The sequence below is a fragment of the Lissotriton vulgaris genome, chromosome 1_1 (assembly GCF_964263255.1).
Source record: "Lissotriton vulgaris chromosome 1_1, aLisVul1.2, whole genome shotgun sequence".
Classification (NCBI taxonomy): Eukaryota; Metazoa; Chordata; class Amphibia; order Caudata; family Salamandridae; genus Lissotriton; species Lissotriton vulgaris.
The window spans coordinates 1,367,647,189-1,367,670,586 of record NC_141685.1 but is presented as its reverse complement, the minus strand read 5'-3'; the positions used below and the strand labels follow the sequence as shown (position 1 = coordinate 1,367,670,586).

Sequence of the window (23,398 nt, the reverse complement as noted above, 5' to 3'; positions counted from 1 at the left end):
AAACACACTTCATAAAACTGCATTTTCTTTTCTATTCTCCCCCGTGTTACAAGCTTAACTGCTCCCTGTGTAATTTCTCTTAACCTGCTGTTCCTGGAAGAGAATTTCATCTACAAGCTCTTTCTGTGTTTTTTCCTAGTCTTTTCTTTCCCTTTTCTTAGATTTGTAACTGTTCCTCTACGTGCTCTATTTAGGCGCCATTAATCTCATTTGAGCTCCTTGTACCTGCTACTGTTTTCTCCACACCTCATACTGTCTTTTCCCTCTTTCTCTCGTTCTCTGCGGTTGGTGGCTACTTTCCAAAGCGTCTGATGCCCCAATGTTCCTTCGTCTTGTTGTCAGACGTGAATTTGAAAAGCAACAAAATTAACAAGCCTTTACCACTCACACATGGCAGAAGTTTATACTTTAATTCAATGAGCTAAGAAAAGTGTGTTGTGGGGCCCCTACGAGCCATGGTGCTTGGTTCATCATAATTAGGCATGCAGTCATTAGCCACAGCTCTGATTATGGGTCACTGAGGTCAGTTTCAATAATTCCTCAAAAACCTAACAATGCAGTCCCCCCTAACTGTGTAGTTATCTTGCTTTACTGCTGTTTGTGTGATTAGCTGGGAGGAGCTCACGGCAGCATCCTCCCAATAAAAGTGTAGATGGACCGTTCCTTAACTCTTTCTTGCTTCACATACAGATGGCTTGAGGAGGTACAGGGGAGATGCAGGTCTAATAAACAGAATAGGATATCTGTTCCAGGTGTGTTTCTCTGCATTGGTGTCCCATCACAGGCCCACCAGTGTATGTGTGATCTTTGACTCCTTCCAGTTCACATGCAGGTGGCCAGGAAACGGTTTCAGTCTATCAACCACTGAGGAAATAAAGCCTTTGTATAAGGAATGAGGAAGCAATGAACACATTCAGCCTATCACAGGAGTAGCCCTGAGTGTTCCGAATTATAATTTCTTCATGTCACTGTACGTTATTGAGCCCAAGTAGCTCGCCGTGATCGTATAGTGGTTAGTACTCTGCGTTGTGACCGCAGCAACCTCGGTTCGATTCCGAGTCACGGCATTGTGGTTGGCAATGTCACGGCAGTTGGGTTTTTCCTTTACAGAATTCCCAAATGTACCAGTTGTTTTTGTAAAATGTCTATTAAAAACAGATCCTTTTCAATATTTAAACGATCTAACGACAAATTATTTAAACACACATGATTATAAGATGTAGGTATACTGTACTTACTGATATAAATTATCGTTCTTGAACATATTTGCGGTAAGGGGAGCAGAGCTCTCCCCCAGGCCAATCAGAATGCAGATGAATGCAGTTGCAGTTGAGTGACCTGTGTTGTGGCTGTCTACAGGGAATGCACATATGTAGCTGTCTCGCAGCCCAATCCAGACGTCAATTGGAGACAGGTTTTCATGCAAATAGAGCAGTAAGTGCAGAGAAATGCTCACTCTCTAAAAATGTCATTTATACAATAGTAAGATTAAATCCAACCTCACCAGTAGATAGGATTTATCAATAAATAAATAAAGCTTCTCCTCTCTGATATGGAATTACCACCCAAAAAGTATAAGGGAATACCCAATGCTAACCCATGAGAGGGGCAGACCTCACAGTAGTGAAAAATGTAATAGACTGTTTGATACTACTAGGACATCCAAACTACCACAGTACATGTCTTACCTTTTACTTACATAGCATGATGCCCCTAGGACTACCTAGGGCCTACCTTAGGGGTTACTGATATGTAATAAAATTGGAGTTTAAGGCTTCGCAAGTAGTTTTAAATGCCAAGTCGAAGTGGCAGTACACTGCAGCACAGGCACTGCAGTAGCAGGCTTGAGACAGGTTTGAAATGCTATTTCTTTGGGCGGCACAATCAGTCCCTGGGTATATGGTATACCACTTTACAAGGGGCTTTCAAGTAAATTAAATCTGTCAGTCAGGTATACTCCAATTATACACATGATTAGGGAAGAAGCACGTGCACTTCAGCACTGATTAGTAGCGATAAAGTGATCAGAGTCCTAAGGCCAACAAAAAGATGCAGCAAAATGCGGAGGTGAAAAGCAATAAGGTGGGGTTGGGACCACCTTAAGAATGCAAGGTCTAACAAAAATGAACTAAGGATAACATGAGTAAAACATCAGATTTCTCTACAGCATTTGGTGAGACAAGTGGGCCTTCTTTTATCTTCCATAAATGCAATCTTTACCGGACCCCTTTATTATATAGCTCTTCAAGGAAAAAATATAAAGCACTTACAAAGGAGCATGAAATACTCAAAGATGGTAGACTTCTGTAATACGGGCCATATACTAAAAGCAGCACGAAAACAGAGTGCAATAGGGTCCAAAAAACTTGAGTGACCCATGAGAGTATGCATGCAAGCCTATGGTATTCCAAACTAGAGATATAAGCATGCAATTTTTGTTTTTAGGAGAGAATGTGCCTGCTGAAAAAAACATTATTTTTAAAAAGTGCATTGCAGAATATCAGGAATTTGCTGTGGGACACCTTGAAAACTTGCATACAGATTATGTGCACACATCTTACAGTCAGTTGTTGTGGCCGAGTGGTTAAGGCGATGGACTATAAATCCATTGGGGTCTCCCCGCGCAGGTTCGAATTCTGCCAACAACGAGAATCTATTTAACATCGGCTACAATTTCAGAAGTTAACCTTTAGTATTTCTTCCATGTCAGTTTTATAAATAGGTGGCTTATTTTGGTGTCACATATTTATTATCGCTTCCCCTTTCATATCTTTGCTATAACTCTCGTCCTTCATTAGCGCTGGTGCAAACGCTTCAAATTATTATACCCTGGCTCTCTCAGTAATACCTGTGCATGCACTTGAAATTTACTTTACCAATAAAAGAAGCAAATAGAGAAATAAATTAAAAGTGCTAGCTGGATTAGGCAAACACACTTCATAAAACGGCATTTTCTTTTCTATTCGCCCCCGTGTTACAAGCTTAACTGCTCCCTGTTTAATTTCTTTTAACCTGTTGTTCCTGGAAGAGAATTTCATCTACAAGCTCTTTCTGTGTTTTTTCCTAGTCTTTTCTTTACCTTTTCTTAGATTTGTAACTGTTCCTTTACGTGCTCTATTTAGGCGCCATTAATCTCATTTGAGCTCCTTGTACCTGCTGCTGTTTTCTCCACACCTCATACTGTCTTTTCCCTCTTTCTCTCTTTCTCTGCTGTTGGTGGCTACTTTCCAAAGCGTCTGATGCCCCAATGTTCCTTCATCTTGTTTTCAGACGTGAATTTGAAAAGCAACAAAATTAACAAGCCTTTACCACTCACACATGGCAGAAGTTTATACTTTAATTCAATGAGCTAAGAAAAGTGTATTGTGGGGCCCCTACGAGCCATGGTGCTTGCTCATTCATAATAAGGCATGCAGTCATTAGCCACAGCTCTGATTATGGGTCACTGAGGTCAGTTTCAATAATTCCTCAAAAAACCTAACCATGCAGTCCCCCCTAACTGTGTAGTTATCTTGCTTTACTGCTGTTTGTGTGATTAGCTGGGAGGAGCTCACGGCAGCATCCTCCCAATAAAAGTGTCGATGGACCACTCCTTAACTCTTTCTTGCTTAACATACAGATGACTTGAGGAGGTACAGGGCAGATGCAGGTCTAATAGACAGAATAGAATATCTGCGCCAGGTGTGTTTCTCTGCATTGGTGTCCCATCACAGGCCCACCAGTGTATGTGTGATCTTTGACTCCTGCCAGTTCACAAGCAGGCGGCCAGGAAACGGTTTCAGCCTATCAACCACTGAGGAGATAAAGCCTTTGTATAAGGAATGAGGAAGCAATGAACACATTCAGCCTATCACAGGAGTAGCCCTGAGTGTTCCGAATTATAATTTCTTGATGTCACTGTACGTTATTGTCCAAAGGTAGCTCGCCGTGATCGTATAGTGGTTAGTACTCTGCGTTGTGGCCGCAGCAACCTCGGTTCGAATCCGAGTCACGGCATTGTGGTTGGCAATGTCACGGCAGTTGGGTTTTTCCTTTACAGAATTCCCAAATGTACCAGTTGTTTTTGTAAAATGTCTATTAAAAACAGATCCTTTTCATTCTTTAAACGATCTAACGACAAATTATTTAAACACACATGATTATAAGATGTAGGTAAACTGTACTTACTAACATAAATTATCGTTCTTGAACATATTTGCGGTAAGGGGAGCGGAGCTCTCCCCCAGGCCAATCAGAATGCAAATGAATGCAGTTGCAGTTGAGTGACCTGTGTTGTGGCTGTCTACAGGGAATGCACATATGTAGCTGTCTCGCAGCCCAATCCAGATGTCAATTGAAGACAGGTTTTCATGCAAATAGAGCAGTAAGTGCAGAGAAATACTCACTCTCTAAAAATGGCATTTATACAATAGTAAGATTAAATCTAACCTCACCAGTAGATAGGATTTATCAATAAATAAATAAAGCTTCTCCTCTCTGATATGGAATTACCCCCCAAAAAGTATAAGGGAATACCCAATGCTAACCTATGAGAGGGGCAGACCTCACAGTAGTGAAAAATGTAATAGACTGTTTGATACTACTAAGACATACAAACTACCACAGTACATGTCTTACCTTTTACTTACATAGCATGATGCCCCTAGGACTACTTAGGGCCTACCTTAGGGGTTACTGATATGTAATAAAATTGGAGTTTAAGGCTTGGCAAGTAGTTTTAAATGCCAAGTCGAAGTGGCAGTACACCGCAGCACAGGCACTGCAGTAGCAGGCTTGAGACAGGTTTGAAATGCTATTTCTTTGGGCGGCACAATCAGTCCCTGGGTATATGGTATACCACTTTACAAGGGGCTTTCAAGTAAATTAAATCTGTCAGTCAGGTATATTCCAATTATACACATGATTAGGGAAGAAGCACGTGGACTTCAGCACTGATTAGTAGCGATAAAGTGATCAGAGTCCTAAGGCCCACAAAAAGATACAGCAAAATGAGGAGGTGAAAAGCAATAAGGTGGGGTTGGGACAACCTTAAGAATGCAAGGTCTAACAAAAACGAACTAAGGATAACATGAGTAAAGCATCAGGTTTCGCTACAGCATTTGGTGAGACAAGTGGGCCTTCTTTTATCTTCCATAAATGCAATCTTTCCCAGACCCCTTTATTATATAGCTCTTCAAGGAAAAAAGATAAAGCACTTACAAAGGAGCCTCAAATACTCAAAGATGGTAGACTTCTGTAATATGGGCCATAGACTAAAAGCAGCACGAAAACAGAGTGCAATAGGGTCCAAAAAACTTGAGTGACCCATGAGAGTATGCATGCAAGCCTATAGTATTCCAAAATAGAGGTATACGCATGCAATTTTTGTTTTTAGGAGAGAATGTGCCTGCTGAAAAAAACATTATTTTTTAAAAGTGCATTGCAGAATATCAGGAGTTTGCTGTGGGTCACCTTGAAAACTTGCATACAGATTATGTGCACATGCCTTACAGTCAGTTGTTGTGGCCGAGTGGTTAAGGCAATAGACTAGAAATCCATTGGGGTCTCCCCGCGCAGGTTCGAATCCTGTCGACAACGAGAATCTTTTTAACATCGGCTACAATTTCAGAATTTAACCTTTAGTATTTCTTCCATGTCAGTTTTATAAATAGGTGGCTTATTTTGGTGTCACTATTGCCATATCACATATTTATTATCGCTCCCCCTTTCATATCTTTGCTATAACTCTCGTCCTTCATTAGCGCTGGTGCAAACGCTTCAAATTATTATACCCTGGCTCTCTCGGTCATACCTGCGCATGCACTTGAAACTTACTTTACCAATAAAAGAAGCAAATAGAGAAATAAAATAAAAGTGCTAGCTGGATTAGGCAAACACACTTCATAAAACTGCATTTTCTTTTCTATCCTCCCCCGTGTTACAAGCTTAACTGCTCCCTGTGTAATTTCTCTTAACCTGCTGTCCCTGGAAGAGAATTTCATCTACAGGCTCTTTCTGTGTTTTTTCCTAGCCTTTTCTTTCCCTTTTCTTAGATTTGTAACTGTTCCTTTATGTGCTCTATTTAGGCGCCATTAATCTCATTTGAGCTCCTTGTACCTGCTGCTGTTTTCTCCACACCTCATGCTGTCTTTTCCCTCTTTCTCTCTTTCTCTGCGGTTGGTGGCTACTTTCCAAAGCGTCTGATGCCCCAATGTTCCTTCGTCTTGTTGTCAGACGTGAATTTGAAAAGCAACAAAATTAACAAGCCTTTACCACTCACACATGGCAGAAGTTTATACTTTAATTCAATGAGCTAAGAAAAGTGTGTTGTGGGGCCCCTACGAGCCATGGTGCTTGCTTCATCATAATTAGGCATGCAGTCATTAGCCACAGCTCTGATTATGGGTCACTGAGGTCAGTTTCAATAATTCCTCAAAAACCTAACCATGCAGTCCCCTCTAACTGTGTAGTTATCTTGCTTTACTGCTGTTTGTGTGATTAGCTGGGAGGAGCTCACGGCAGCATCCGCCCAATAAAAGTGTAGATGGACCGCTCCTTAACTCTTTCTTGCTTCACATACAGATGGCTTGAGGAGGTACAGTGGAGATGCAGGTCTAATAAACAGAATAGAATATCTGCGCAAGGTGTGTTTCTCTGCATTGGTGTCCTATCACAGGCCCACCAGTGTATGTGTGATCTTTGACTCCTGCGAGTTCACAAGCAGGCGGCCAGGAAACGGTTTCAGCCTATCAACCACTGAGGAGATAAAGCCTTTGTATAAGGAATGAGGAAGCAATGAACACATTCAGCCTATCACAGGAGTAGCCCTGAGTGTTCCGAATTATAATTTCTTCATGTCTCTGTACGTTATTGAGCCCAAGTAGCTCGCCGTGATCGTATAGTGGTTAGTACTCTGCGTTGTGGCCGCAGCAACCTCGGTTCGAATCCGAGTCACGGCATTGTGGTTGGCAATGTCATGGCAGTTGGGTTTTTCCTTTACAGAATTCCCAAATGTACCAGTTGTTTTTGTAAAATGTCTATTAAAAACAGATCGTTTTCAATATTTAAACGATCTAACGACAAATTATTTAAACACACATGATTATAAGATGTAGGTATACTGTACTTACTGACATAAATTATCGTTCTTGAACATATTTGCGGTAAGGGGAGCGGAGCTCTCCCCCAGGCCAATCAGAATGCAGATGAATGCAGTTGCAGTTGAGTGACCTGTGTTGTGGCTGTCTACAGGGAATGCACATATGTAGCTGTCTCGCAGCCCAATCCAGACGTCAATTGAAGACAGGTTTTCATGCAAATAGAGCAGTAAGTGCAGAGAAATGCTCACTCTCTAAAAATGTCATTTATACAATAGTAAGATGAAATCCAACCTCACCAGTAGATAGGATTTATCAATAAATAAATAAAGCTTCTCCTCTCTGATATGGAATTACCCCCCAAAAAGTATAAGGGAATACCCAATGCTGACCTATGAGAGGGGCAGACCTCACAGTAGTGAAAAATGTAATAGACTGTTTGATACTACTAGGACATACAAACTACCACAGTAAATGTCTTACCTTTTACTTACATAGCATGATGCCCCTAGGACTACTTAGGGCCTACCTTAGGGGTTACTGATATGTAATAAAATTGGAGTTTAAGGCTTAGCAAGTAGTTTTAAATGCCAAGCCGAAGTGGCAGTACACTGCAGCACAGGCACTGCAGTAGCAGGCTTGAGACAGGTTTGAAATGCTATTTCTTTGGGCGGCACAATCAGTCCCTGGGTATATGGTATACCACTTTACAAGGGGCTTTCAAGTAAATTAAATCTGTCAGTCAGGTATACTCCAATTATACACATGATTAGGGAAGAAGCACGTGCACTTCAGCACTGATTAGTAGCGATAAAGTGATCAGAGTCCTAAGGCCAACAAAAAGATACAGCAAAATGCGGAGGTGAAAAGCAATAAGGGGGGGTTGGGACCACCTTAAGAATGCAAGGTCTAACAAAAACGAACTAAGGATAACATGAGTAAAACATCAGGTTTCTCTACAGCATTTGGTGAGACAAGTGGGCCTTCTTTTATCTTCCATAAATGCAATCTTTCCCGGACCCCTTTATTATATAGCTCTTCAAGGAAAAAATATAAAGCACTTACAAAGGAGCCTCAAATACTCAAAGATGGTAGACTTCTGTAATATGGGCCATATACTAAAAGCAGCATGAAAACAGAGTGCCATAGGGTCCAAAAAACTTGGGTGACCCATGAGAGTATGCATGCAAGCCTATGGTATTCCAAACTAGAGATATACGCATGCAATTTTTGTTTTTAGGAGAGAATGTGCCTGCTAAAAAAAACATTATTTTTAAAAAGTGCATTGCAGAATATCAGGAATTTGCTGTGGGACACCTTCAAAACTTGCATACGGATTATGTGCACACGCCTTACAGTCAGTTGTTGTGGCCGAGTGATTAAGGCAATGGACTAGAAATCCATTGGGGTCTTCCCGCGCAGGTTCGAATCCTGCCGACAACGAGAATCTTTTTAACATCGGCTACAATTTCAGAAGATAACCTTTAGTATTTCTTCCATGTCAGTTTTATAAATAGGTGGCTTATTTTGGTGTCACTATTGCCATATCACATATTTATTATCGCTCCCCCTTTCATATCTTTGCTATAACTCTCGTCCTTCATTAGCTCTGGTGCAAACGCTTCAAATTATTATACCCTGGCTCTCTCGGTCATACCTGTGCATGCACCTGAAACTTACTTTACCAATAAAAGAAGCAAATAGAGAAATAAAATAAAAGCGCTAGCTGGATTGGGCAAACACACTTCATAAAACTGCATTTTCTTTTCTATTCTCCCCCGTGTTACAAGCTTAACTGCTCCCTGTGTAATTTCTCTTAACCTGCTGTCCCTGGAAGAGAATTTCATCTACAGGCTCTTTCTGTGTTTTTTCCTAGTCTTTTCTTTCCCTTTTCTTAGATTTGTAACTGTTCCTTTACGTGCTCTATTTAGGCGCCATTAATCTCATTTGAGCTCCTTGTACCTGCTGCTGTTTTCTCCACACCTCATACTGTCTTTTCCCTCTTTCTCTCTTTCTCTGCGGTTGGTGGCTACTTTCCAAAGCGTCTGATGCCCCAATGTTCCTTCGTCTTGTTGTCAGACGTGAATTTGAAAAGCAACAAAATTAACAAGCCTTTACCACTCACACATGGCAGAAGTTTATACTTTAATTCAATGAGCTAAGAAAAGTGTGTTGTGGGGCCCCTACGAGCCATGGTGCTTGCTTCATCATAATTAGGCATGCAGTCATTAGCCACAGCTCTGATTATGGGTCACTGAGGTCAGTTTCAATAATTCCTCAAAAACCTAACCATGCAGTCCCCCCTAACTTTGTAGTTATCTTGCTTTACTGCTGTTTGTGTGATTAGCTGGGATGAGCTCACGGCAGCATCCTCCCAATAAAAGTGTAGATGGACCGTTCCTTATCTCTTTCTTGCTTCACATACAGATGGCTTGAGGAGGCACAGGGGAGATGCAGGTCTAATAAACAGAATAGAATATCTGCGCCAGGTGTGTTTCTCTGCATTGGTGTCCCATCACAGGCCCACCAGTGTATGTGTGATCTTTGACTCCTGCCAGTTCACAAGCAGGCGGCCAGGAAACGTTTTCAGCCTATCAACCACTGAGGAGATAAAGCCTTTGTATAAAGAATGAGGAAGCAATGAACACATTCAGCCTATCACAGGAGTACCCCTGAGTGTTCCGAATTATAATTTCTTCATGTCACTGTATGTTATTGAGCCCAAGTAGCTTGCCGTGATCGTATAGTGGTTAGTATTCTGCGTTGTGGCCGCAGCAACCTCGGTTCGAATCCGAGTCACGGCATTGTGGTTGGCAATGTCACGGCAGTTGGGTTTTTCCTTTACAGAATTCCCAAATGTACCAGTTGTTTTTGTAAAATGTCTATTAAAAACAGATCCTTTTCAATATTTAAACGATCTAACGACAAATTATTTAAACACACATGATTATAAGATGTAGGTATACTGTACTTACTGACATAAATTATCGTTCTTGAACATATTTGCGGTAAGGGGAGCGGAGCTCTCCCCCAGGCCAATCAGAATGCAGATGAATGCAGTTGCAGTTGAGTGACCTGTGTTGTGGCTGTCTACAGGGAATGCACATATGTAGCTGTCTCGCAGCCCAATCCAGATGTCAATTGAAGACAGGTTTTCATGCAAATAGAGCAGTAAGTGCAGAGAAATACTCACTCTCTAAAAATGGCATTTATACAATAGTAAGATTAAATCTAACCTCACCAGTAGATAGGATTTATCAATAAATAAATAAAGCTTCTCCTCTCTGATATGGAATTACCCCCCAAAAAGTATAAGGGAATACCCAATGCTAATCTATGAGAGGGGCAGACCTCACAGTAGTGAAAAATGTAATAGACTGTTTGATACTACTAAGACATACAAACTACCACAGTACATGTCTTACCTTTTACTTACATAGCATGATGCCCCTAGGACTACTTAGGGCCTACCTTAGGGATTACTGATATGAAATAAAATTGGAGTTTAAGGCTTGGCAAGTAGTTTTAAATGCCAAGTCGAAGTGGCAGTACACTGCAGCACAGGCACTGCAGTAGCAGGCTTGAGACAGGTTTGAAATGCTATTTCTTTGGGCGGCACAATCAGTCCCTGGGTATATGGTATACCGCTTTACAAGGGGCTTTCAAGTAAATTAAATCTGTCAGTCAGGTATACTCCAATTATACACATGATTAGGGAAGAAGCACGTGCACTTCAGCACTGATTAGTAGCGATAAAGTGATCAGAGTCCTAAGGCCAACAAAAAGATACAGCAAAATGCGGAGGTGAAAAGCAATAAGGTGGGGTTGGGACCACCTTAAGTATGCAAGGTCTAACAAAAACGAACTAAGGATAACATGAGTAAAACATCAGGTTTCGCTACAGCATTTGGTGAGACAAGTGGGCCTTCTTTTATCTTCCATAAATGCAATCTTTCCCGGACCCCTTTATTATATAGCTCTTCAAGGAAAAAATATAAAGCACTTACAAAGGAGCCTCAAATACTCAAAGATGGTAGACTTCTGTAATATGGGCCATATACTAAAAGCAGCATGAAAACAGAGTGCAATAGGGTCCAAAAAACTTGAGTGACCCATGAGAGTATGCATGCAAGCCTATGGTATTCCAAACTAGAGATATACGCATGCAATTTTTGTTTTTAGGAGAGAATGTGCCTGCTGAAAAAAACATTATTTTTAAAAAGTGCATTGCAGAATATCAGGAATTTGCTGTGGGACACCTTGAAAACTTGCATACAGATTATGTGCACATGCCTCACAGTCAGTTGTTGTGGCCGAGCGGTTAAGGCGATGGACTAGAAATCCATTGGGGTCTCCCCGCGCAGGTTCGAATCCTGCCGACAACGAGAATCTTTTTAACATCGGCTACAATTTCAGAAGTTAACCTTTAGTATTTCTTCCATGTCAGTTTTATAAATAGGTGGCTTATTTTGGTGTCACTATTGCAATATCACTTATTTATTATCGCTCCCCCTTTCATATCTTTGCTATAACTCTCGTCCTTCATTAGCGCTGGTGCAAACGCTTCAAATTATTATACCCTGGCTCTCTCGGTCATACCTGTGCATGCACTTGAAACTTACTTTACCAATAAAAGTAGCAAATAGAGAAATAAAATAAAAGTGCTAGCTGGATTAGGCAAACACACTTCATAAAACTGCATTTTCTTTTCTATTCCCCCCAGTGTTACAAGCTTAACTGCTCCCTGTGTAATTTCTCTTAACCTGCTGTTCCTGGAAGAGAATTTCATCTACAAGCTCTTTCTGTGTTTTTTCCTAGTCTTTTCTTTCCCTTTTCTTAGATTTGTAACTGTTCCTTTACGTGCTCTATTTAGGCGCCATTAATCTCATTTGAGCTCCTTGTACCTGCTGCTGTTTTCTCCACACCTCATACTGTCTTTTCCCTCTTTCTCTCTTTCTCTGCGGTTGGTGGCTACTTTCCAAAGCGTCTGATGCCCCAATGTTCCTTCGTCTTGTTGTCAGACATGAATTTGAAAAGCAACAAAATTAACAAGCCTTTACCACTCACACATGGCAGAAGTTTATACTTCAATTCAATGAGCTAAGAAAAGTGTGTTGTGGGGCCCCTACGAGCCATGGTGCTTGCTTCATCATAATTAGGCATGCAGTCATTAGCCACAGCTCTGATTATGGGTCACTGAGGTCAGTTTCAATAATTCCTCAAAAACCTAACCATGCAGTCCCGCCTAACTGTGTAGTTATCTTGCTTTACTGCTGTTTGTGTGATTAGCTGGGAGGAGCTCAAGGCAGCATCCTCCCAATAAAAGTGTAGATGGACCGTTCCTTAACTCTTTCTTGCTTCACATACAGATGGCTTGAGGAGGTACAGGGGAGATGCAGGTCTAATAAACAGAATAGAATATCTGCGCCAGGTGTGTTTCTCTGCATTGGTGTCCCATCACAGGCCCATCAGTGTATGTGTGATCTTTGACTCCTGCCAGTTCACAAGCAGGCGGCCAGGAAACGGTTTCAGCCTATCAACCACTGAGGAGATAAAGCCTTTGTATAAGGAATGAGGAAGCAATGAACACATTCAGCCTATCACAGGAGTAGCCCTGAGTGTTCCGAATTATAATTTCTTCATGTCACTGTACGTTATTGAGCCCAAGTAGCTTGCCGTGATCGTATAGTGGTTAGTACTCTGCGTTGTGGCCGCAGCAACCTCGGTTCGAATCCGAGTCACGGCATTGTGGTTGGCAATGTCACGGCAATTGGGTTTTTCCTTTACAGAATTCCCAAATGTACCAGTTGTTTTTGTAAAATGTCTATTAAAAACAGATCCTTTTCAATATTTAAACGATCTAACAACAAATTATTTAAACACACATGATTATAAGATGTAGGTATACTGTACTTACTGACATAAATTATCGTTCTTGAACATATTTGCGGTAAGGGGAGCGGAGCTCTCCCCCAGGCCAATCAGAATGCAGAGGAATGCAGTTGCAGTTGAGTGACCTGTGTTGTGGCTGTCTACAGGGAATGCACATATGTAGCTGTCTCGCAGCCCAATCCAGACGTCAATTGAAGACAGGTTTTCATGCAAATAGAGCAGTAAGTGCAGAGAAATGCTCACTCTCTAAAAATGGCATTTATACAATAGTAAGATTAAATCCAACCTCACGAGTAGATAGGATTTATCAATAAATAAATAAAGCCTCTCCTCACTGATATGGAATTACCCCCAAAAAGTATAAGGGAATACCCAATGCTAACCTATGAGAGGGGCAGACCTCACAGTAGTGAAAAATGTAATAGACTGTTTGATACTACTAGGACATACAAACTACCACAGTACATGTCTTACCTTTTACTTACATAGCATGATGCCCCTAGGACTACCTAGGGCCTACCTTACGGGTTACTGATATGTAATAAAATTGGAGTTTAAGGCTTGGCAAGTAGTTTTAAATGCCAAGTCGAAGTGGCAGTACACTGCAGCACAGGCACTGCAGTAGCAGGCTTAAGACAGGTTTGAAATGCTATTTCTTTGGGCGGCACAATCAGTCCCTGGGTATATGGTATACCACTTTACAAGGGGCTTTCAAGTAAATTAAATCTGTCAGTCAGGTATACTCCAATTATACACATGATTAGGGAAGAAGCACGTGCACTTCAGCACTGATTAGTAGCGATAAAGTGATCAGAGTCCTAAGGCCCACAAAAAGATACAGCAAAATGAGGAGGTGAAAAGCAATAAGGTGGGGTTGGGACCACCTTAAGAATGCAAGGTCTAACAAAAACGAACTAAGGATAACATGAGTAAAACATCAGGTTTCTCTACAGCATTTGGTGAGACAAGTGGGCCTTCTTTTATCTTCCATAAATGCAATCTTTCCCGGACCCCTTTATTATATAGCTCTTCAAGGAAAAAATATAAAGCACTTACAAAGGAGCCTCAAATACTCAAAGATGGTTGACTTCTGTAATATGGGCCATATACTAAAAGCAGCACGAAAACAGAGTGCAATAGGGTCCAAAAAACTTGAGTGACCCATGAGAGTATGCATGCAAGCCTATGGTATTCCAAACTAGAGATATACGCATGCAATTTTTGTTTTTAGGAGAGAATGTGCCTGCTGAAAAAAACATTATTTTTGAAAAGTGCATTGCAAAATATCAGGAATTTGCTGTGGGACACCTTCAAAACTTGCATACAGATTATGTGCACACACCTTACAGTCAGTTGTTGTGGCCGAGTGGTTAAGGCGATGAACTAGAAATCCATTGGGGTCTCCCCACGCAGGTTCGAATCCTGCCGACAACGAGAATCTTTTTAACATCGGCTACAATTTCAGAAGTTAACCTTTAGTATTTCTTCCATGTCAGTTTTATAAATAGGTGGCTTATTTTGGTGTCACTATTGCCATATCACATATTTATTATCACTCCCCCTTTCATATCTTTGCTATAACTCTCGTACTTCATTAGCGCTGGTGCAAACGCTTCAAATTATTATACCCTGGCTCTCGGTCATACCTGTGCATGGACTTGAAACTTACTTTACCAATAAAAGTAGCAAATAGAGAAATAAAATAAAAGTGCTAGCTGGATTAGGCAAACACACTTCATAAAACTGCATTTTCTTTTCTATTCTCCCCAGTGTTACAAGCTTAACTGCTCCCTGTGTAATTTCTCTTAACCTGCTGTTCCTGGAAGAGAATTTCATCTACAAGCTCTTTCTGTGTTTTTTCCTAGTCTTTTCTTTCCCTTTTCTTAGATTTGTAACTGTTCCTTTACGTGCTCTATTTAGGCGCCATTAATCTCATTTGAGCTCCTTGTACCTGCTGCTGTTTTCTCCACACCTCATACTGTCTTTTCCCTCTTTCTCTCTTTCTCTGCGGTTGGTGGCTACTTTCCAAAGCGTCTGATGCCCCAATGTTCCTTCGTCTTGTTGTCAGATGTGAATTTGAAAAGCAACAAAATTAACAAGCCTTTACCACTCACACATGGCAGAAGTTTATACTTTAATTCAATGAGCTAAGAAAAGTGTGTTGTGGGGCCCCTACGAGCCATGGTGCTTGCTTCATCATAATTAGGCATGCAGTCATTAGCCACAGCTCTGATTATGGGTCACTGAGGTCAGTTTCAATAATTCCTCAAAAACCTAACCATGCAGTCCCCCCTAACTGTGTAGTTATCTTGCTTTACTGCTGTTTGTGTGATTAGCTGGGAGGAGCTCACGGCAGCATCCTCCCAATAAAAGTGTAGATGGACCGCTCCTTAACTCTTTCTTGCTTCACATACAGATGGCTTGAGGAGGTACAGGGGAGATGCAGGTCTAATAAACAGAATAGAATATCTGCGCCAGGTATGTTTCTCTGCATTGGTGTCCCATCACAGGCCCACCAGTGTATGTGTGATCTTTGACTCCTGCCAGTTCACAAGCAGGCGGCCAGGAAACGTTTTCAGCCTATCAACCACTGAGGAGATAAAGCCTTTGTATAAGGAATGAGGAAGCAATGAACACATTCAGCCTATCACAGGAGTACCCCTGAGTGTTCCGAATTATAATTTCTTCATGTCACTGTACGTTATTGAGCCCAAGTAGCTTGCCGTGATCGTATAGTGGTTAGTACTCTGCGTTGTGGCCGCAGCAACCTCGGTTCGAATCCGAGTCACGGCATTGTGGTTGGCAATGTCACGGCAGTTGGGTTTTTCCTTTACAGAATTCCCAAATGTACCAGTTGTTTTTGTAAAATGTCTATTAAAAACAGATCCTTTTCAATATTTAAACGATCTAACGACAAATTATTTAAACACACATGATTATAAGATGTAGGTATACTGTACTTACTGACATAAATTATCGTTCTTGAACATATTTGCGGTAAGGGGAGCGGAGCTCTCCCCCAGGCCAATCAGAATGCAGATGAATGCAGTTGCAGTTGAGTGACCTGTGTTGTGGCTGTCTACAGGGAATGCACATATGTAGCTGTCTCGCAGCCCAATCCAGATGTCAATTGAAGACAGGTTTTGATGCAAATAGAGCAGTAAGTGCAGAGAAATGCTCACTCTCTAAAAATGGCATTTATACAAAAGTAAGATTAAATCCAACCTCACCAGTAGATAGGATTTATCAATAAATAAATAAAGCTTCTCCTCTCTGATATGGAATTACCCCCCAAAAAGTATAAGGGAATACCCAATGCTAATCTATGAGAGGGGCAGACCTCACAGTATTGAAAAATGTAATAGACTGTTTGATACTACTAGGACATACAAACTACCACAGTACATGTCTTACCTTTTACTTACATAGCATGATGCCCCTAGGACTACCTAGGGCATACCTTAGGGGATACTGATATGTAATAAAATTGGAGTTTAACCCCTTCGAAGCTAATGACGAGCTGGGCTCGTCATGGCGCTTACCTGCCGTGCGCGGATGACAAGGCCAGCTCGTCATGATTTATGGTGTTTTATATTTCTTAGCGCAGAACGGGAAAACGCCTAGCAGACATGTGGTTAAGGCTTGGCAAGTAGTTTTAAATGCCAAGTCGAAGTGGCAGTACACTGCAGCACAGGCACTGCAGTAGCAGGCTTGAGACAGGTTTGAAATGCTATTTCTTTGGGCGGCACAATCAGTCCCTGGGTATATGGTATACCACTTTACAAGGGGCTTTCAAGTAAATTAAATCTGTCAGTCAGGTATACTCCAATTATACACATGATTAGGGAAGAAGCACGTGCACTTCAGCACTGATTAGTAGCGATAAAGTGATCAGAGTCCTAAGGCCAACAAAAAGATACATCAAAGTGCGGAGGTGAAAAGCAATAAGGTGGGGTTGGGACCACCTTAACAATGCAAGGTCTAACAAAAACGAACTAAGGATAACATGAGTAAAACATCAGGTTTCTCTACAGCATTTGGTGAGACAAGTGGGCCTTCTTTTATCTTCCATAAATGAAATCTTTCCCGGACCCCTTTATTATATAGCTCTTCAAGGAAAAAATATAAAGCACTTACAAAGGAGCCTCAAATACTCAAAGATGGTAGACTTCTGTAATATGGGCCATATACTAAAAGCAGCACGAAAACAGAGAGCAATAGGGTCCAAAATACTTGAGTGACCCATGAGAGTATGCATGCAAGCCTATGGTATTCCAAACTAGAGATATACGCATGCAATTTTTGTTTTTAGGAGAGAATGTGCCTGCTGAAAAAAACATTATTTTTAAAAAGTGCATTGCAGAATATCAGAAATTTGCTGTGGGACACCTTGAAAACTTGCATACAGATTATGTGCACATGGCTTACAGTCAATTGTTGTGGCCGAGTGGTTAAGGCGATGGACTAGAAATCGATTGGGGTCTCCCAGCGCAGGTTCGAATCCTGCCGACAACGAGAATCTTTTTAACATCGGCTACAATTTCAGAAGTTAACCTTTAGTATTTCTTCCATGTCAGTTTTATAAATAGGTGGCTTATTTTGGTGTCACTATTGCCATATCACATATTTATTATCGCTCCCCCTTTCATATCTTTGCTATAACTCTCGTCCTTCATTAGCGCTGGTGCAAACGCTTCAAATTATTATACCCTGGCTCTCTCGGTCATACCTGTGCATGCACTTGAAACTTACTTTACCAATAAAAGTAGCAAATAGAGAAATAAAATAAAAGTGCTAGCTGGATTAGGCAAACACACTTCATAAAACTGCATTTTCTTTTCTATTCTCCCCAGTGTTACAAGCTTAACTGCTCCCTGTGTAATTTCTCTTAACCTGCTGTTCCTGGAAGAGAATTTCATCTACAAGCTCTTTCTGTGTTTTTTCCTAGTCTTTTCTTTCCCTTTTCTTAGATTTGTAACTGTTCCTTTACGTGCTCTATTTAGGCGCCATTAATCTCATTTGAGCTCCTTGTACCTGCTGCTGTTTTCTCCACACCTCATACTGTCTTTTCCCTCTTTCTCTCTTTCTCTGCGGTTGGTGGCTACTTTCCAAAGCGTCTGATGCCCCAATGTTCCTTCGTCTTGTTGTCAGACATGAATTTGAAAAGCAACAAAATTAACAAGCCTTTACCACTCACACATGGCAGAAGTTTATACTTTAATTCAATGAGCTAAGAAAAGTGTGTTGTGGGGCCCCTACGAGCCATGGTGCTTGCTTCATCATAATTAGGCATGCAGTCATTAGCCACAGCTCTGATTATGGGTCACTGAGGTCAGTTTCAATAATTCCTCAAAAACCTAACCATGCAGTCCCCCCTAACTTTGTAGTTATCTTGCTTTACTGCTGTTTGTGTGATTAGCTGGGATGAGCTCACGGCAGCATCCTCCCAATAAAAGTGTGGATGGACCGTTCCTTAACTCTTTCTTGCTTCACATACAGATGGCTTGAGGAGGTACAGGGGAGATGCAGGTCTAATAAACAGAATAGAATATCTGCGCCAGGTGTGTTTCTCTGCATTGGTGTCCCATCACACGCCCACCAGTGTATGTGTGATCTTTGACTCTGCCAGTTCACAAGCAGGCGGCCAGGAAACGTGTTCAGCCTATCAACCACTGAGGAGATAAAGCCTTTGTATAAGGAATGAGGAAGCAATGAACACATTCAGCCTATCACAGGAGTACCCCTGAGTGTTCCGAATTATAATTTCTTCATGTCACTGTACGTTATTGAGCCCAAGTAGCTTGCCGTGATCGTATAGTGGTTAGTACTCTGCGTTGTGGCCGCAGCAACCTCGGTTCGAATCCGAGTCACGGCATTGTGGTTGGCAATGTCACGGCAGTTGGGTTTTTCCTTTACAGAATTCCCAAATGTACCAGTTGTTTTTGTAAAATGTCTATTAAAAACAGATCCTTTTCAATATTTAAACGATCTAACGACAAATTATTTAAACACACATGATTATAAGATGTAGGTATACTGTACTTACTGACATAAATTATCGTTCTTGAACATATTTGCGGTAAGGGGAGCGGAGCTCTCCCCCAGGCCAATCAGAATGCAGATGAATGCAGTTGCAGTTGAGTGACCTGTGTTGTGGCTGTCTACAGGGAATGCACATATGTAGCTGTCTCGCAGCCCAATCAAGATGTCAATTGAAGACAGGTTTTGATGCAAATAGAGCAGTAAGTGCAGAGAAATGCTCACTCTCTAAAAATGGCATTTATACAAAAGTAAGATTAAATCCAACCTCACCAGTAGATAGGATTTATCAATAAATAAATAAAGCTTCTCCTCTCTGATATGGAATTACCCCCCAAAAAGTATAAGGGAATACCCAATGCTAATCTATGAGAGGGGCAGACCTCACAGTATTGAAAAATGTAATAGACTGTTTGATACTACTAGGACATACAAACTACCACAGTACATGTCTTACCTTTTACTTACATAGCATGATGCCCCTAGGACTACCTAGGGCATACCTTAGGGGATACTGATATGTAATAAAATTGGAGTTTAACCCCTTCGAAGCTAATGACGAGCTGGGCTCGTCATGGCGCTTACCTGCCGTGCGCGGATGACAAGGCCAGCTCGTCATGATTTATGGTGTTTTATATTTCTTAGCGCAGAACGGGAAAACGCCTAGCAGACATGTGGTTAAGGCTTGGCAAGTAGTTTTAAATGCCAAGTCGAAGTGGCAGTACACTGCAGCACAGGCACTGCAGTAGCAGGCTTGAGACAGGTTTGAAATGCTATTTCTTTGGGCGGCACAATCAGTCCCTGGGTATATGGTATACCACTTTACAAGGGGCTTTCAAGTAAATTAAATCTGTCAGTCAGGTATACTCCAATTATACACATGATTAGGGAAGAAGCACGTGCACTTCAGCACTGATTAGTAGCGATAAAGTGATCAGAGTCCTAAGGCCAACAAAAAGATACATCAAAGTGCGGAGGTGAAAAGCAATAAGGTGGGGTTGGGACCACCTTAACAATGCAAGGTCTAACAAAAACGAACTAAGGATAACATGAGTAAAACATCAGGTTTCTCTACAGCATTTGGTGAGACAAGTGGGCCTTCTTTTATCTTCCATAAATGAAATCTTTCCCGGACCCCTTTATTATATAGCTCTTCAAGGAAAAAATATAAAGCACTTACAAAGGAGCCTCAAATACTCAAAGATGGTAGACTTCTGTAATATGGGCCATATACTAAAAGCAGCACGAAAACAGAGAGCAATAGGGTCCAAAATACTTGAGTGACCCATGAGAGTATGCATGCAAGCCTATGGTATTCCAAACTAGAGATATACGCATGCAATTTTTGTTTTTAGGAGAGAATGTGCCTGCTGAAAAAAACATTATTTTTAAAAAGTGCATTGCAGAATATCAGAAATTTGCTGTGGGACACCTTGAAAACTTGCATACAGATTATGTGCACATGCCTTACAGTCAATTGTTGTGGCCGAGTGGTTAAGGCGATGGACTAGAAATCGATTGGGGTCTCCCAGCGCAGGTTCGAATCCTGCCGACAACGAGAATCTTTTTAACATCGGCTACAATTTCAGAAGTTAACCTTTAGTATTTCTTCCATGTCAGTTTTATAAATAGGTGGCTTATTTTGGTGTCACTATTGCCATATCACATATTTATTATCGCTCCCCCTTTCATATCTTTGCTATAACTCTCGTCCTTCATTAGCGCTGGTGCAAACGCTTCAAATTATTATACCCTGGCTCTCTCGGTCATACCTGTGCATGCACTTGAAACTTACTTTACCAATAAAAGTAGCAAATAGAGAAATAAAATAAAAGTGCTAGCTGGATTAGGCAAACACACTTCATAAAACTGCATTTTCTTTTCTATTCTCCCCAGTGTTACAAGCTTAACTGCTCCCTGTGTAATTTCTCTTAACCTGCTGTTCCTGGAAGAGAATTTCATCTACAAGCTCTTTCTGTGTTTTTTCCTAGTCTTTTCTTTCCCTTTTCTTAGATTTGTAACTGTTCCTTTACGTGCTCTATTTAGGCGCCATTAATCTCATTTGAGCTCCTTGTACCTGCTGCTGTTTTCTCCACACCTCATACTGTCTTTTCCCTCTTTCTCTCTTTCTCTGCGGTTGGTGGCTACTTTCCAAAGCGTCTGATGCCCCAATGTTCCTTCGTCTTGTTGTCAGACATGAATTTGAAAAGCAACAAAATTAACAAGCCTTTACCACTCACACATGGCAGAAGTTTATACTTTAATTCAATGAGCTAAGAAAAGTGTGTTGTGGGGCCCCTACGAGCCATGGTGCTTGCTTCATCATAATTAGGCATGCAGTCATTAGCCACAGCTCTGATTATGGGTCACTGAGGTCAGTTTCAATAATTCCTCAAAAACCTAACCATGCAGTCCCCCCTAACTTTGTAGTTATCTTGCTTTACTGCTGTTTGTGTGATTAGCTGGGATGAGCTCACGGCAGCATCCTCCCAATAAAAGTGTGGATGGACCATTCCTTAACTCTTTCTTGCTTCACATACAGATGGCTTGAGGAGGTACAGGGGAGATGCAGGTCTAATAAACAGAATAGAATATCTGCGCCAGGTGTGTTTCTCTGCATTGGTGTCCCATCACAGGCCCACCAGTGTATGTGTGATCTTTGACTCCTGCCAGTTCACAAGCAGGCGGCCAGGAAACGGTTTCAGCCTATCAACCACTGAGGAGATAAAGCATTTGTATAAGGAATGAGGAAGCAATGAACCCATTCAGCCTATCACAGGAGTAGCCCTGAGTGTTCCGAATTATAATTTCTTCATGTCACTGTACGTTATTGAGCCCAAGTAGCTCGCCGTGATCGTATAGTGGTTAGTACTCTGCGTTGTGGCCGCAGCAACCTCGGTTCGAATCCGAGTCACGGCATTGTGGTTGGCAATGTCACGGCAGTTGGGTTTTTCCTTTACAGAATTCCCAAATGTACCAGTTGTTTTTGTAAAATGTCTATTAAAAACAGATCCTTTTCAATATTCAAACGATCTAACGACAAATTATTTAAACACACATGATTATAAGATGTAGGTATACTGTACTTACTGACATAAATTATCGTTCTTGAACATATTTGCGGTAAGGGGAGCTGGGCTCTCCCCCAGGCCAATCAGAATGCATATGAATGCAGTTTCAGTTGAGTGACCTGTGTTGTGGCTGTCTACAGGGAATGCACATATGTAGCTGTCTCGCAGCCCAATCCAGACGTCAATTGAAGACAGGTTTTCATGCAAATAGAGCAGTAAGTGCAGAGAAATGCTCACTCTCTAAAAATGGCATTTATACAATAGTAAGATTAAATCCAACCTCACCAGTAGATAGGATTTATCAATAAATAAATAAAGCTTCTCCTCTCTGATATGGAATTACCCCCCATAAAGTATAAGGGAATACCCAATGCTAACCTATGAGAGGGGCAGACCTCACAGTAGTGAAAAATGTAATAGACTGTTTGATACTACTAGGACATACAAACTACCACAGTACATGTCTTACCTTTTACTTACATAGCATGATGCCCCTAGGACTACCTAGGGCCTACCTTAGGGGTTACTGATATGTAATAAAATTGGAGTTTAAGGCTTGGCAAGTAGTTTTAAATGCCAAGTCGAAGTGGCAGTACACTGCAGCACAGGCACTGCAGCAGCAGGCTAGAGACAGGTTTGAAATGCTATTTCTTTGGGCTGCACAATCAGTCCCTGGGTATATGGTATACCACTTTACAAGGGGCTTTCAAGTAAATTAAATCTGTCAGTCAGGTATACTCCAATTATACACATGATTAAGGAAGAAGCACGTGCACTTCAGCACTGATTAGTAGCAATAAAGTGATCAGAGTCCGAAGGCCAACAAAAAGATACAGCAAAATGCGGAGGTGAAAAGCAATAAGGTGGGGTTGGGACCACCTTAAGAATGCAAGGTCTAACAAAAACGAACTAAGGATAACATGAGTAAAACATCAGGTTTCTCTACAGCATTTGGTGAGACAAGTGGGCCTTCTTTTATCTTCCATAAATGCAATCTTTCCCGGACCCCTTTATTATATAGCTCTTCAAGGAAAAAATATAAAGCACTTACAAAGGAGCCTCAAATACTAAAAGATGGTCGACTTCTGTAATATGGGCCATATACTAAAAGCAGCACGACAACAGAGTGCAATAGGGTCCAAAAAACTTGAGTGACCCATGAGAGTATGCATGCAAGCCTATGGTATTCCAAACTAGAGATACACGCATGCAATTTTTGTTTTTTGGAGTGAATGTGCCTGCTGAAAAAAACATTTTTTTTAAAAAGTCCATTGCAGAATATCAGGAATTTGCTGTGGGACACCTTGAAAACTTGCATAC

The 23,398-nt window shown here is 41.3% G+C and overlaps 10 non-coding genes across 10 annotated transcripts; all 10 read left to right on the top strand.

Annotated features, from left to right (window-relative positions):
* Nucleotides 1-995: 995 nt before the first annotated feature.
* TRNAH-GUG (transfer RNA histidin (anticodon GUG)) lies at nucleotides 996-1,067 on the top strand. The gene has a single exon. It is a non-coding gene; the product is annotated as a tRNA-His (tRNA).
* A 1,499-nt stretch (nucleotides 1,068-2,566) lies between these two features.
* Nucleotides 2,567-2,648, top strand: TRNAY-AUA (transfer RNA tyrosine (anticodon AUA)). The gene has a single exon. It is a non-coding gene; the product is annotated as a tRNA-Tyr (tRNA).
* A 1,276-nt stretch (nucleotides 2,649-3,924) lies between these two features.
* Nucleotides 3,925-3,996, top strand: TRNAH-GUG (transfer RNA histidin (anticodon GUG)). Its single transcript has one exon. It is a non-coding gene; the product is annotated as a tRNA-His (tRNA).
* A 2,870-nt stretch (nucleotides 3,997-6,866) lies between these two features.
* TRNAH-GUG (transfer RNA histidin (anticodon GUG)) lies at nucleotides 6,867-6,938 on the top strand. Its single transcript has one exon. It is a non-coding gene; the product is annotated as a tRNA-His (tRNA).
* A 2,870-nt stretch (nucleotides 6,939-9,808) lies between these two features.
* On the top strand, nucleotides 9,809-9,880 carry TRNAH-GUG (transfer RNA histidin (anticodon GUG)). Its single transcript has one exon. It is a non-coding gene; the product is annotated as a tRNA-His (tRNA).
* Nucleotides 9,881-11,379: 1,499 nt separating this feature from the next.
* On the top strand, nucleotides 11,380-11,461 carry TRNAS-AGA (transfer RNA serine (anticodon AGA)). Its single transcript has one exon. It is a non-coding gene; the product is annotated as a tRNA-Ser (tRNA).
* Nucleotides 11,462-12,750: 1,289 nt separating this feature from the next.
* TRNAH-GUG (transfer RNA histidin (anticodon GUG)) lies at nucleotides 12,751-12,822 on the top strand. Its single transcript has one exon. It is a non-coding gene; the product is annotated as a tRNA-His (tRNA).
* Nucleotides 12,823-15,689: 2,867 nt separating this feature from the next.
* Nucleotides 15,690-15,761, top strand: TRNAH-GUG (transfer RNA histidin (anticodon GUG)). The gene has a single exon. It is a non-coding gene; the product is annotated as a tRNA-His (tRNA).
* A 3,010-nt stretch (nucleotides 15,762-18,771) lies between these two features.
* On the top strand, nucleotides 18,772-18,843 carry TRNAH-GUG (transfer RNA histidin (anticodon GUG)). The gene has a single exon. It is a non-coding gene; the product is annotated as a tRNA-His (tRNA).
* A 3,011-nt stretch (nucleotides 18,844-21,854) lies between these two features.
* Nucleotides 21,855-21,926, top strand: TRNAH-GUG (transfer RNA histidin (anticodon GUG)). The gene has a single exon. It is a non-coding gene; the product is annotated as a tRNA-His (tRNA).
* The last annotated feature ends 1,472 nt before the right edge of the window (nucleotides 21,927-23,398 follow it).